Here is a 12,570-nt window from a genome sequence, read left to right as displayed (position 1 = left end):
ACCCTTGTGCCCAGAAGAAAGAGTTTCCTTGGAGTCATCCATCACATCAGGTTCTTAAAATCTTTTTGCTTATTTTCCTCATAAATTTCTTAAGTTTGCGAAGAGGGGTTTGATGAAGACATCCCTTTAATGCTGACTGCTCCACAGTCTCTGGTCTCTGCACTTTGTCCACTTGAAGGCCTTTGAGTAATAATTCCCTTCTACTGAAAGAAGTTTCTCTGACATATGAACTAAACAACATGTTGTGAGAAGTCATTTTATTCTTATGCTCTTTAGTAGAGTGGTAGGTCAACCCTTAGGTGCATGACCTATCCAGATCTAGGTCCTAGACCACTGTAGCAGTGGCAGGCTATGATCTCATTAAGTAGCATCTTTAAAAAAGATGCCAAGTAGAAAAAAATAACTAATAGTTGAAATGAATAACTGTTAACAACTTTTAATAGGTGATTAATTATAGATGAAATCACATTGTGTCCTGAATTTCCATAGATTATGAATAAAGATGATTATTTGTTTAATTTCTATTCATATAGATTTATATACATATTATTTATAGATGTTGCATATTTTAAACATATAATTCATTTAATTGCTATAGTTCCATAAACTTTAAAAATGATACAATATTGAAAATATAGGAAGTCTAAAGATACTATGGTAACTTGTGTAATTGCCAAAAACCAATATTATATATATACAAACACATACATATGCAATATATATAGATGATCCAAAGTTACTTTCAAAGTTGACAAATGCAATTGGTGAAAGACTGGTATATAATAATAAAAATAAGAATTATTCTTAGTCACTCATGTTATTTATATATTATATATACTATAATTCAAATATCTTAAATTCCAGGAATTATCAAGAAATATATTTCAAATAAAATACAAAGTAACACAATGTGTTTTAAAAGGTCATATCTGATTTTAGACTTCAACATCTGTCTCTCTATTGGCTTAGAAGAATATCTTATTTATCTTTTACTCTGGACTATTCTTCTGATGTTTGGTATAGAAAGCATTCATATGAGAACAGTACTCTGAGTGAAAATTGTCATTTTCAGAATATGGGAGATTTATCGGTGGCAGAAAGTTTTGTTTCTTTCAGAATGTCTGATGAGATGATATTCCTTCCTAAAAAGATCTTACAGATTACTATCAAATCTTGAACAATACAGCTACAATCAAGGACATTCCTCAGAAAGCAATCAATTGTTATGAAATAGATAATGTGTTTTCCTTCAAAGAGAGAAAAACTATAATCCAGATGTTATTAATCTTCATTGAAATATTTTTAACATTCTAACATTCTGTATTAAATTATTTTCTTCCCTTTTTTATATATTTTTGAGGAAACAAAAGTTCACTGACTTATTGTCAAATTACAGGCTCAGTGAAGGGCATTAAATTAACAATTTTCCAATAAATCATTCTAATAATTTACCCTGTGAGATGTCAGTATGCTTCAAACTTGCCCTTTAGAAAGACAAAATGGAGCTAGACTGGTAAACAGAAAATAACTTGATTAAGTAGCTGAGGTCACATATGGCACACATATGACTATATGGGGACAGGTGCAGGTAATTTTAATGCACCTAAGAAAAATTTTAAATAAAACCATAATTTAAGAAGTTCATGTTAAAATAATATAAATACACTCTTTTAGTACTATCTAGGTTTCTCATTTCCCCATGATAGTGTTTGGTTACTGATAGTGTGACTTATGATAACACATTTTGAATGTATATTTGTTGTGTAAATCTTATGGGTGATAATAACTGTGGTTTCGCATGCACCTTTAAATCATATTTATTTAGGTCTGTCATCTGTGAATTGCTCAAAAGTATGCATTCATCATATATGTTTAATACAATGACAGTCATGCATTTTCTTTTTAATGAAAACTCTTCTGAATTATGAATTTTCTATCTGATTTTACTAAAGTATGTTTATGTTAAACAAATACTCATAAATTCCTGTGATTCATGTTCATGGGCATGCCTGTTTCTTATCCACTTAGGCACCATTTTCAAGAATATATACTTTGTTTTATTTGAAGATTTTGAAGACTTGGTTTCATTTTGAATGATAGACTATTCAAGTGTAGTGATTAATTATGAATATCTGCTGTTTGCTGCATCCTATTTTCTGACAATATTTAGAAGAGTATATCATACTGTATCCTATCATTTGTTATTTCACATTATAGTTTCCCTAACCTGCTCTAAACATTTGTTAACTACTAGACTAGACACTGGATATAAAAGTAAATATTGGCACAGAATTACATATAAATACTTTATACTAGAATAGCTATCTGACCAGGAAGATGGCTCAGGACTATTTGTATGAAAGCTATATGACCTGAGTTCAATTTTTGGAAAGCATATAAAGTTAGAAAGATAGATTCAAGTCTAGAAATTTGTTCTTTGATTTTCACTTATAATCTGTGGTGCATATGTGCTGCTACACACATCACAGACATATGTGAAAATAATAATGATATTTAATTTAAAAATAATAAGGACATAAGGGCATGCAGAGTGCTTTTAGGGTTTATTGAAGGAATTTGGATTCAGATTTTAGGAGTCAAAGAGGGTGACCATGCTGAAGTGCCAAGATGGAGACAGGATCATAGCATAACAAAGAAAAGTATAGACCTTAAGGAGAAGCAAGAGTATACCTAATAACCCATGGATTAAGGACAAAAATATGTAAATTCATCATCAAATGTACAGTCCTACATGAGGAATAAACACGAGGTGTTTATTCAAAGGTGAAATAAAGAATCTGACAAAATTATAGTGTAAATCTAAGTATTACATTACTGGCTAAAGATTATAATAAAGTCGTTAACTCTTTGCTCTCCCTTGAATCTTAATACTTATTTTTATATAGACAGGTGATAGATGAACATTATAGATAGATGATATATGTATATATGATAGATAGATGATAGACAGGTAGATAGATGATAGATAGATAGATAGATAGATAGATAGATAGATAGATAGATAGATAGATATCATTTATTTAGTCCAGGCTGGCCTTAAACTCACTATGTAGATGAGACTTGCCTTGAACTCCTGATCTTCATGTCTTGACTTTACAATTTGTTATTCCAAAGAGTGTTTGTTTTTAGAGTCTGCTGACAGCAGTAAAAAGTCCATGTAGAAGATTCTTGTTTCCCTTCAAGTATTTATGCCAACTGTTCTCAAACTATGGGTTGTGACCCCTTTAGCTAGTGTCAAACAGTCCTTTTAAAAGGGTCTCCTAAGACCACTGGAAAACACAAATATTTACTTTACAATTCATAACATTAAAAAATTACAGTTATGAAGTAACAACAAAAATAATTTATGGTTAGGGTCACCAAACATGAGAAACTATTTTAAATGGTCACAGCATTAGGAAGGTTAACAAACACTGATTTACACATTCGAATATTTCATCTTTTTATCAGTTTGAGACATAGGTAGTTGAGACACTATCTCTGACGTATTTCTTTTTTTCATGTGTTATTTATCATAAAATATTTGACTCTTTCATCTTCCTCATATTCTATACTGGAAGAATTATAAACTGTTACTTGACATTTTTCTAGCAGTTATTGCTTTGTACATGACAAAGATGTTGGGGATATAAGCATACACAGAAAAAGCAATCAGCTCAGGTATGTGTAATACCACCCACATATGCTCAATTACGTATACTACTTTAGCATTAACAATATTACAATGGAATTATGCCAGGTGAGATCAAGGAATATACCTAAAATAATGAAAAGTCTGGGAGGAATTCTCAGAAGACACATTTTGCTGTCCTCATTGTGAAACACCAAAAAGCCTATCACAGAGTCACATTAGAGATATAGGATTATAAATATGAGACATGCACATTTGTGGTTCAGAATAATTAAACATATATTTGAAATGTAGGAACTACATTGGCATATAAGATGAAGAAATTCTTTTAGCTGACAATAAAGAATCCTTAGATTGATTAAACAGAAGGGGCAGAAAAAGTTCGCTGAGGACAAACCAGGAAAACTGTGGGCCTGGCAGTATATGGACAACACCAGACTTAAAAAGGCATTGAATGCAGCCAGGTGTATTTGGTAAGGTGCTTGCTTCACAAGGCTGACAACCTGAGTTTGGATCTACAACTCACATAAAACCCTGATGGAGTAATAATCCATTGTTTGTAATCCCATTGTTCTCCTACCAGAAGAAAAATGGTAGAGACAGGAACATTTCCAAAAACTTGCTAGCCTGGTATACAGCAGTTAACAAAAGAGAAACACAAAATTGACAGTAAGGACCTATCCCATTGTTGTTCTCTGATCTCTGTGCACATGTTTCACGTGTATTCACACACAGCAATAAACACATGCACACCATACATGCATTAACATACAAAAACTCATATACGAAGGGGTGAGAGTCAATGTGGTCAAAACACTGCAAGCAATACTGCCAATATGTCAAACTGCTATTACACACAGTGCTAAAATTAGAATCAGAGACAGAAATGCAAACTTTCTTTTTTTAATTACTTAATATTGCAAGACGCTTAGGCATAAACAACAAAATTATTTTTTCTTTTTTTCTTTTTTTTATATGAGTCACATAATGAAGAGAATTTTTTTTCTGTTTCTTTGTTTTGTTGTTTTTCAAGACAGACTTTCTCTGTAAAACAGCTCTAGCTGTCCTCAAACTCACAGACATCTGCAAGCTTCTGCTTCCTGAGTACTGGGATTAAAGGCATGCACCACCACTAACCAGTAGGAAGAAAAATTTTACTAAACAGTCTGTTACATGACTAATAAATTATTAAAGCATGATGGAGTGCATTTATTTAATTTTGTTTTTTTTTGTTTATATTTTTAGTTGTTGAAAAAAAATTTCCGCCTCCACCCTGTTTCCCATTTCCCTCCCCCTCCTACCACACATCGCCCCCTCCCCCCACTCCATTCCCCCTCCCTCTCTAGAATGAAGAGCAATCCAGCTTCCCTGCCCTGCAGGAAGTCCAAGGTCCTCCCACTTCTATCCAGGACCAGGAAGGTGAGCATCCAAACAGGCTAGGCTCCCACAAAGCCAGTTCATGTATTAGGATCGAAACCTAGTGCCATTGTCCTTGGTTTCTCATCAGCCTTCATTGTCTGCCACATTCAGAAAATCCGGTTTCATCCCAGGCTTATTCAGTCCCAGTCCAGCTGGACTTGGTGAGCTCCCAATAGATCAGTTCCACTGTCACAGTGGGTGGGTGCACCCCTCGTGGTCCTGACTTCCTTGCTCATGTTCTCCCTCCTTCTGCTCCTCATTTGGATCTTTTTTTTTTTTTTTTTCATGGAAAAGGCCAGAATGCTCCTTTATTGTCCAAACATCTTATATACTCATCCCAAAAGAGCGGGAACACAAAGGCTGTTGCCTAGGCAACCAGGTGCCTGGGCTTTAGTCACCTCTGCATCTAGCAGTCAGGTAGGTCCTGAATTAGCATCTCTATAAGATAACCTTCAAATTGCATAAGGAAAGAAACCCCAAACATCCTGACCAGTTTCAGTCAACACCTCTTCTCAGGTAATTAAGAGCTCAGTCCGGTGCTCCAATTTGGGTCTCTGTCTCTATCTTGATCCATCGCCTGATGAAGGTTCTAAGGTGATATGCAAGATATTCATCAGAATGGCTATAGGATAGGGTCATTTCAGGTTCCCTCTCCTCAGTTGCCCAAGGGACTAGCTGGGGACATCTCCCTGGACACCTGCGAGCCCCTCTAGAGTCAAGTATCTTGCCAACCCTAAGATGGCTCCCTTAATTAGGATATATATTTCTCTGCTCCTTTTTCCACCCTTCCTTTATCCCAACCATCCCATTTCCCCAAGCACCCCTTCCTCCCCTTCTCACGTTTCTCACCCCATTTCCCCTTACCCCCATGCCACCTCACCCACAAGTTCCCAGGTTTTGCCCTGCAATCTTGTCTACTTCCCATATCCAGGCGGATGACTATATGTTTTTCTTTGGGTTCACCTTCTTATTTAGCTTCTCTAGGATCAATGTCCTTTATTTATGGCTAAAAACCAATTATGAGTGAGTACATCCCATGTTCATCTTTTTGGGTCCGAGATACCTCACTCTGGATAGTGTTTTCTATTTCCATCCCTTTGTATGCAAAATTCATGAAGTCATTGTTTTCTACCGCTGAGTAGTAATCTGATATGTATATATTCCACACTTTCTTCATCCATTCTTCCATTGAAGGGCATCTAGGTTGTTTCCAAGTTCTGGCTATTACAAATAATGCTGCTATGAACATAGTTGAACAAATGCTTTTGTTATACGATACGGCATCTCTTGGGTATATTCCCAAGAGTGGTATTACTTCATCTTGGGGTAGGTTGATCCCGAATTTCTTGAGAAATCGCCATACTGATTTCCAAATGATTTTTGTTGAGCTCTATATTTTTCTCTGTTCCCCTCCCTGCCTTTCCCCTCCCTTCAACACAAAGTTAATTTTTAGAGCACCTAGACCAAGAGAAAAAAATTAGAGGTCTAAGTAGGAAATGATACACCATTTTTATATGGGAAGTCCTTGGAAAGAGTTGTCAATAAAAAGATATAATATCTGAATGTGGTGAAGGAGGTAAACATCATAAAAATTGTAGAAATAGAGGCATAAGAAAAAACTATCGAGGCCCTAGCTGGGAACCTTCATTCTATCTGGCAGTGTGAAAATGCAGAATACTAACATAAAATCAGAGAGTATAGGTAGTCAGGAGACAAACACAGCATCTACCTGGCAATCATATTTGGAGTATGTCATAGCAATTTAGGTAAAGAAAAATATATGTTTTGAAGACAGAGTCAGAAAAATGATTCATGGAAAGTATTTGAACAGGAAAATAATAAATGTCTATATCCCCAAATATTATAGTCCTAGAAATGGTAGTTCAGTGATTCTACTTATCAGTGAGGTGAATAGTTTGAGATGACTGAGTTTGGGAAACAGATGTTGACAAATCATAATGCTTGTTTATACTAAGTTTGAAATGGAAACTAGAGATATAAGTCAGTTGGGGGTTGATTATTGAAAACCCAGAAATCCTATCAGAATAAATATATTTTGAAGATATAATTTTGAGAGCTGTCAGTAAAAGTCTTGATTTGAAATCTTCCATTAAGACTCTATAGAGATGAGGATCAAAGAAAAAGTCTTTGAACCCATATATATTTACTTATCAATTCTCTGAGAAACCAACAAAGGAAGCCAGAACTCTACAGGATCCTCCTGGAATAAGATACTGGAAATTATGGATTTTTTGTTGAAATAAAAGAAGAAAAGTTGAGAATAATCTATTCAGTTTTGCATTTGGAAATTATGCAGTCTTCTTACTATGAATATTTGGATATTGAAATAGCAATCTAGGATTATTTAGAGGTATTGAGATGACAAAAGTAGTTCTCTTCCAACAAAATTATTGAGTTGTTTTAAGGTAAACTGGAACAAAGAAAATTCCCAGAAGGTAATCCATGAGGGGAGGACCAAGGCCCTGTTGTGTTCTTGATTGGTATTGCTATTTCAAATGGGAAATAGCACAGCATTTTATAGGTATATGAGATTAAAAAAAGACAAATGAAATTAATATTCAGTCTGCAGAAACAAGATTGCACACTTGAAAGAAGATGATGACACATACAACAGTAAAGGAAGAAGTTTAACATGATCTTAAGAGCACTGGGGAAATTGTAGGTGATTTTGTGAATTTGTTTGTATGCTAGTTTTTATTTTCAAGTGATATGGAGATACATTCTACTATGAACTTGTAAAGGAAAAGATTTGGATGAATGTTTGTAATGGAAAATTTATGAAATAGTTATGTCCAAGGAAAAGAGCTAATGGGGATTGAGGGAAATGTATTAAGTTTAGTGCTCTTAACGTGAGGTTATATAATCAGTCTCAGCACTGAGACATCATTTGCCTTTCTTTTTATTAAATGAGCTGCGTCTGCTTTTTCAGACCCAGTCCACCTGGCCTTGGTGAATTCCGGATAGAACATCCCCATTGTCTCAGTGTGTGGGTGCACCCCTCACGGTCCTGAGTTTTTTGCTCGTGCTCTCTCTTCTTCTTCTTCTGATTTGGACCTTGGGATTTCAGTCTAGGCTGTTTGGATGCTCACCTTACTAGATCTGGAAGGAGGTGGGAGGTCCTTGGACTTCCTACAGGGCAGGGAACACTGACTGCTCTTAGGGCTGATGAGAAAGGGGGAGTTGAATGGGGGAGGGGGGAAATGGGAGGCGGTAGTGAGGAGGAGGCAGAAATCTTTAATAAATAAATAAATTTAAAAAATGAGCTGCGTCTGAAGAAGGTCCAAGGATTGATTCTGGACTCTAAAGGCATTCCTGGCAAGAAGGAAAATGGGCTTGGAGGAAAGATGAAGTTACTGAAAGGATAAAAGGTGCCTTATTGAAGGAGGAAACGATCATTGAAGCATGTGTGGCCAAATATTTCTAAGACCTTTTCTCACTGGTGGTAAGATTGGAGCCAAACCCCAGAGAACAGAAGGTGATCTGGTCTATAGATGCTCACGGTCTAGACTCACAGAGTACTCAAAGTCTAGATTTTTATCACCCACAGTTTTTTCATCATTAGTGAGCCATGAATTTCCCAAGTGGCATTTAAAAAAAAAGTGAACAGATGTTGGGTTTTCTAATGTAAACAATCTACTGCCATCTATTCAGAGCCCTTATATTTAAAATACTCATTCTCCAAACATGACTCCTCACATTAGATGCCAAATCACCAATAATGGGTGGTTTTACCTGTGTATCTGACCAACCGGCTGTGAGTTACTGTTGTGAAAGAGTTTTGTGTTGATTCCCTTGAGACAGTGAAATTCACAGGAGCAGAAGTAGATCCAGACCAGGGACATTTGCGGAAACAAGACTCAGTCTTTGAATTATTCAAAGAACCCAGAAAAGCATTTACTTGAACTTCCAGAAAAATCATTGGGCATTACAAATGATACAGACTAAGATATTTGTTGAGATATGTGCAAAGATGAAGGAACTTTCATGTCACCTCTGAGAACATTGCTCTTCAGCAAATTATACTTGGAATTTCCCAAATTCTATTAGGGTTATTATGAAAACATCACAGAGGCATAAGTAAAGCAGAGAAAATATTGAAGTGTGAGAAGATAATTTTCAAAGACTAAGTGGAGAAAGAAAGCAAGATTATCTGTTGAGTTTCTTCTTGGGCCCTGCCCAATATCTCAACCTCCCGAAAGGAGACAGGGGTCCTACTGAAATAAAGCTCTTATATCTTCTTCATAGCCAGTTCTAATACAGAGAGGAAGGGAAGTTAGAGTTTTAGTGACTTACGTTAGGGATTGCTAATTTTAGATTTTGTGACTTGCCTTGGGAAGAGAGTCATGAGCAAAAAGCCATAGATGAAAATGTATAAAATATGATATGTTGATTCTACAGATATTTGGCCTGAGTACACAGATCCAGAACTGACTATGAATTCTGAAAATTTGAAAGACAAAGGGGGTTTTCAAAGACTCAGTTCAATTTATGGATTCCTTTTTGAAATAATTGTAGGAAAAGCAAAGGTAAATACCGAGTAAGTAGGAGGGACAATGGATCTTGGGAAAAGATCAAGGATAGAAACATCCATATAGAAAACAGTCTGCACACTGCATAAAAATGATTTTATGCAGGGCTCCCCAAATTAACTTTTCTTATAAAAGTTTTGATAGTCTGCTACTGATGTAAAGAGAGTTGTGTTTGTCTCACAGTCCAGAGGGGTCAATATCAGGTCAGTTTGATCCATTTGTTTTGGACACTTGCAAGGGTGTTTCCTTGAGGAAGGGACAAGCAAGTAGTCACATCCCCAAACAAAAACAAACAAACAAAATAACAGAAGATAGACAATAATCTACATAGCTGTGTGTCAGGGGACCCAGAATCTCCCACTATTTTTTTTTTTTACAGGTTTATGCCTGCCACAAACACTTTTATATACATATTGTTGTGGGTTACTGCCCAGATTCAAATCATGGATGGTGATAATCTTGTGATAAAGAATTTATTATTAAATATATGATTTGTGAATTTCTTACAAATTGTGCTAATAATATCATAGTTTAATTTCAAAAGCCATTTAAGAGAAAATAAATAATTTGTGATATTTTTCATCATATTTATTATGCTAGAGATAGAATAGAATTGTTTATTTTTGGCTAGCATTCTTAACAGCACATAGTAGATTATTCTTAAATACAAAATGTAGTCACTTATATATCCATTTATGGTAACATTTAAATAATTATGTACTTTACCTAATATCTATAAGCATATTTATCATTGAATATAATCAAATTCAACATAATTATACTGAATGTGCTCATATATGACTTTTATTCATAAACAACTCTGAACATCCAGAGTAGGGCAAGGAATCCTCCCTTCTATCAATGGACTGATTACCAACTATGTTTGAGAAACTTTTAATGAGGCATCCTGTAAAAATTCATAGCTCATGTGTAGGCGCAAACAGACTGTCATTCAGTAGACATCTTAGGTCTTCATTATACACATGCAATCAAAATATAGATGTGAAAAAGTAGTGGGGATCCAGGCAAGAGACAGGTTCTTCAATTTGTATTTTTAAAATCCATATAAGCCACTAAGAATGACTTTTCCTCTAGCTAAATGCTGTTTTTTACTATTTGTTGAGGTCTGTACTGAACTTGGATTTAACCTGGTGCAAGCAGAAACAATTATGAAAGTTCATATTAATTAGATACCTCCATTATTAAAGAATCATGCTTTATCTCTTTAACATACACTGTCTTTGTGAATCGGAAATATTTTTGTTACATACTTACTTAAAGAGATTATTTTTTAATGTGTTCAAATTAAAGTTTATTTTGGAAATTTCTGTTGAAGAATATTTTTATTTTTATTTTATTTTTCCTAATTATAAAGAATATGATAGAACCTGATATATTTCTTTCATATTCTATATTATTAATTTCTGAATATTAAGGTGGACATTACTATAGACTTTCAATATTGAAACTAATGATTATCTATAAATCAAGTGAGAATAATATAAAAACCTTAATTTTAATTTTTTATTGACCTAAGTATATATTTTACTTTAAAATTTGTCAAAATTAGATTTTTAATTTGTCTTCTCATAAATAATGCCAGAGAGACATCTTTACCATCATTTTCTATGAGTTTCAGGCTTATTTTTTTCTACCAGATGTAACATTTGTCTCAGTATGAAGTTACAATTTTATTGACTTTCAAAACAGGAAGATGATTGTGCAAATTAACATAACTCTAAAAATATATATTATTATGTATTTATGTATGACAGAAAGTGCCATTTACTTATCTAAGAAGCATTACTAATTTGCTTCTAAAACAAATACCAATCATTTTCCTGCCTCTTTTTTCTGATGTACTATTTCATGGCTGTGTCATTATTCCAATTTCATGACTGTGTCATTCTTCCAAGCACACTTAATGTAAGCCAAGCTTCAGAAAGTCCTCGAGTTGATCTCCTCTGACTTGTATGTCCTTGGTCCATCTTATCTGAATGGTTCTTACATATTTTTGATTCTTTGATTACATTAAATTTTAATATGTGATGATTTATATAAAATCTAAATCTAAAGATCTAAAGTGATATAAGTACTCTTTCTTTACAGTGATCCTTTCTTTCAAGTGTTCATTGTCAGGAGTCAGTGCTCAGATCAAGGTCTCTGGTCTCTGCTACATCACTGAAAATGAATTGTCAGTGGGACTCCTCTTGGATAGTCTGCGGTTGTCCTGTATCATGGAGATCCTGCTGATTTCAATCTGTAGGCTTGTTCCCTTCACATGCTCCAACTTCATAGATTCAGTGGATGTTGGGGTTGGACAACTCATAACCTTGGTTCTGGGCCCGGGTAGTAGCTGCGTTAGTCAGCTCAGTACCTCTCTTTCATTCTCACTATCCGAATGAGTTCTCCCTACTTCTGCTAGCTCACCCAGTGCTGCGAATAGCAAGGAGCCCATCAAGTTCTCCTACTCTTAGGCCCTCATATCCAGGTCCACCTCTCCCACACCACCAAAGCCACTCCTACTGTGCTTCCCAGGCCAGGTAAAAGGCCCTTTTCACTGATTGCTGTAGGGGAAATGGGGAAAATAGTCAGCACTCCTGCTCTTATGCCCTCAGGGCTTGTTCAAGCCCCTGACAATGGGGTCAGCTCTGTTATGCTGCCCAGAAAGGAAGCAGAGACCAATTTATTAATATTTTATAATGAAAACATATATTCCCCCCCTGAACTTCCATATATTAGTTAATACTTATTTAGGCTGAGAAGAGTATATAATAAATAAAGTACTTGCTGTGCCAGCATTAATACCTGAGTCTGACCACTTGAACTCATATTAAATGCCGGGATAGTGCCACAATCCTAAGTCTTGAAGAATAGAGATGATTAGATCCCCTTTCCTGGCTGGTCAACCACCATGCCTACCCTAGTTGAGTATTCCAAGAAAATAAT

This window comes from Alexandromys fortis, unplaced genomic scaffold (assembly GCF_014885135.2).
Source record: "Alexandromys fortis isolate MF-2015 unplaced genomic scaffold, M_Fortis_MF-2015_v1.1 scaffold_13, whole genome shotgun sequence".
NCBI lineage: Eukaryota > Metazoa > Chordata > Mammalia > Rodentia > Cricetidae > Alexandromys > Alexandromys fortis.
The sequence above is the reverse complement of the archived record's forward strand: the minus strand, read 5'-3'. Positions refer to the sequence as shown.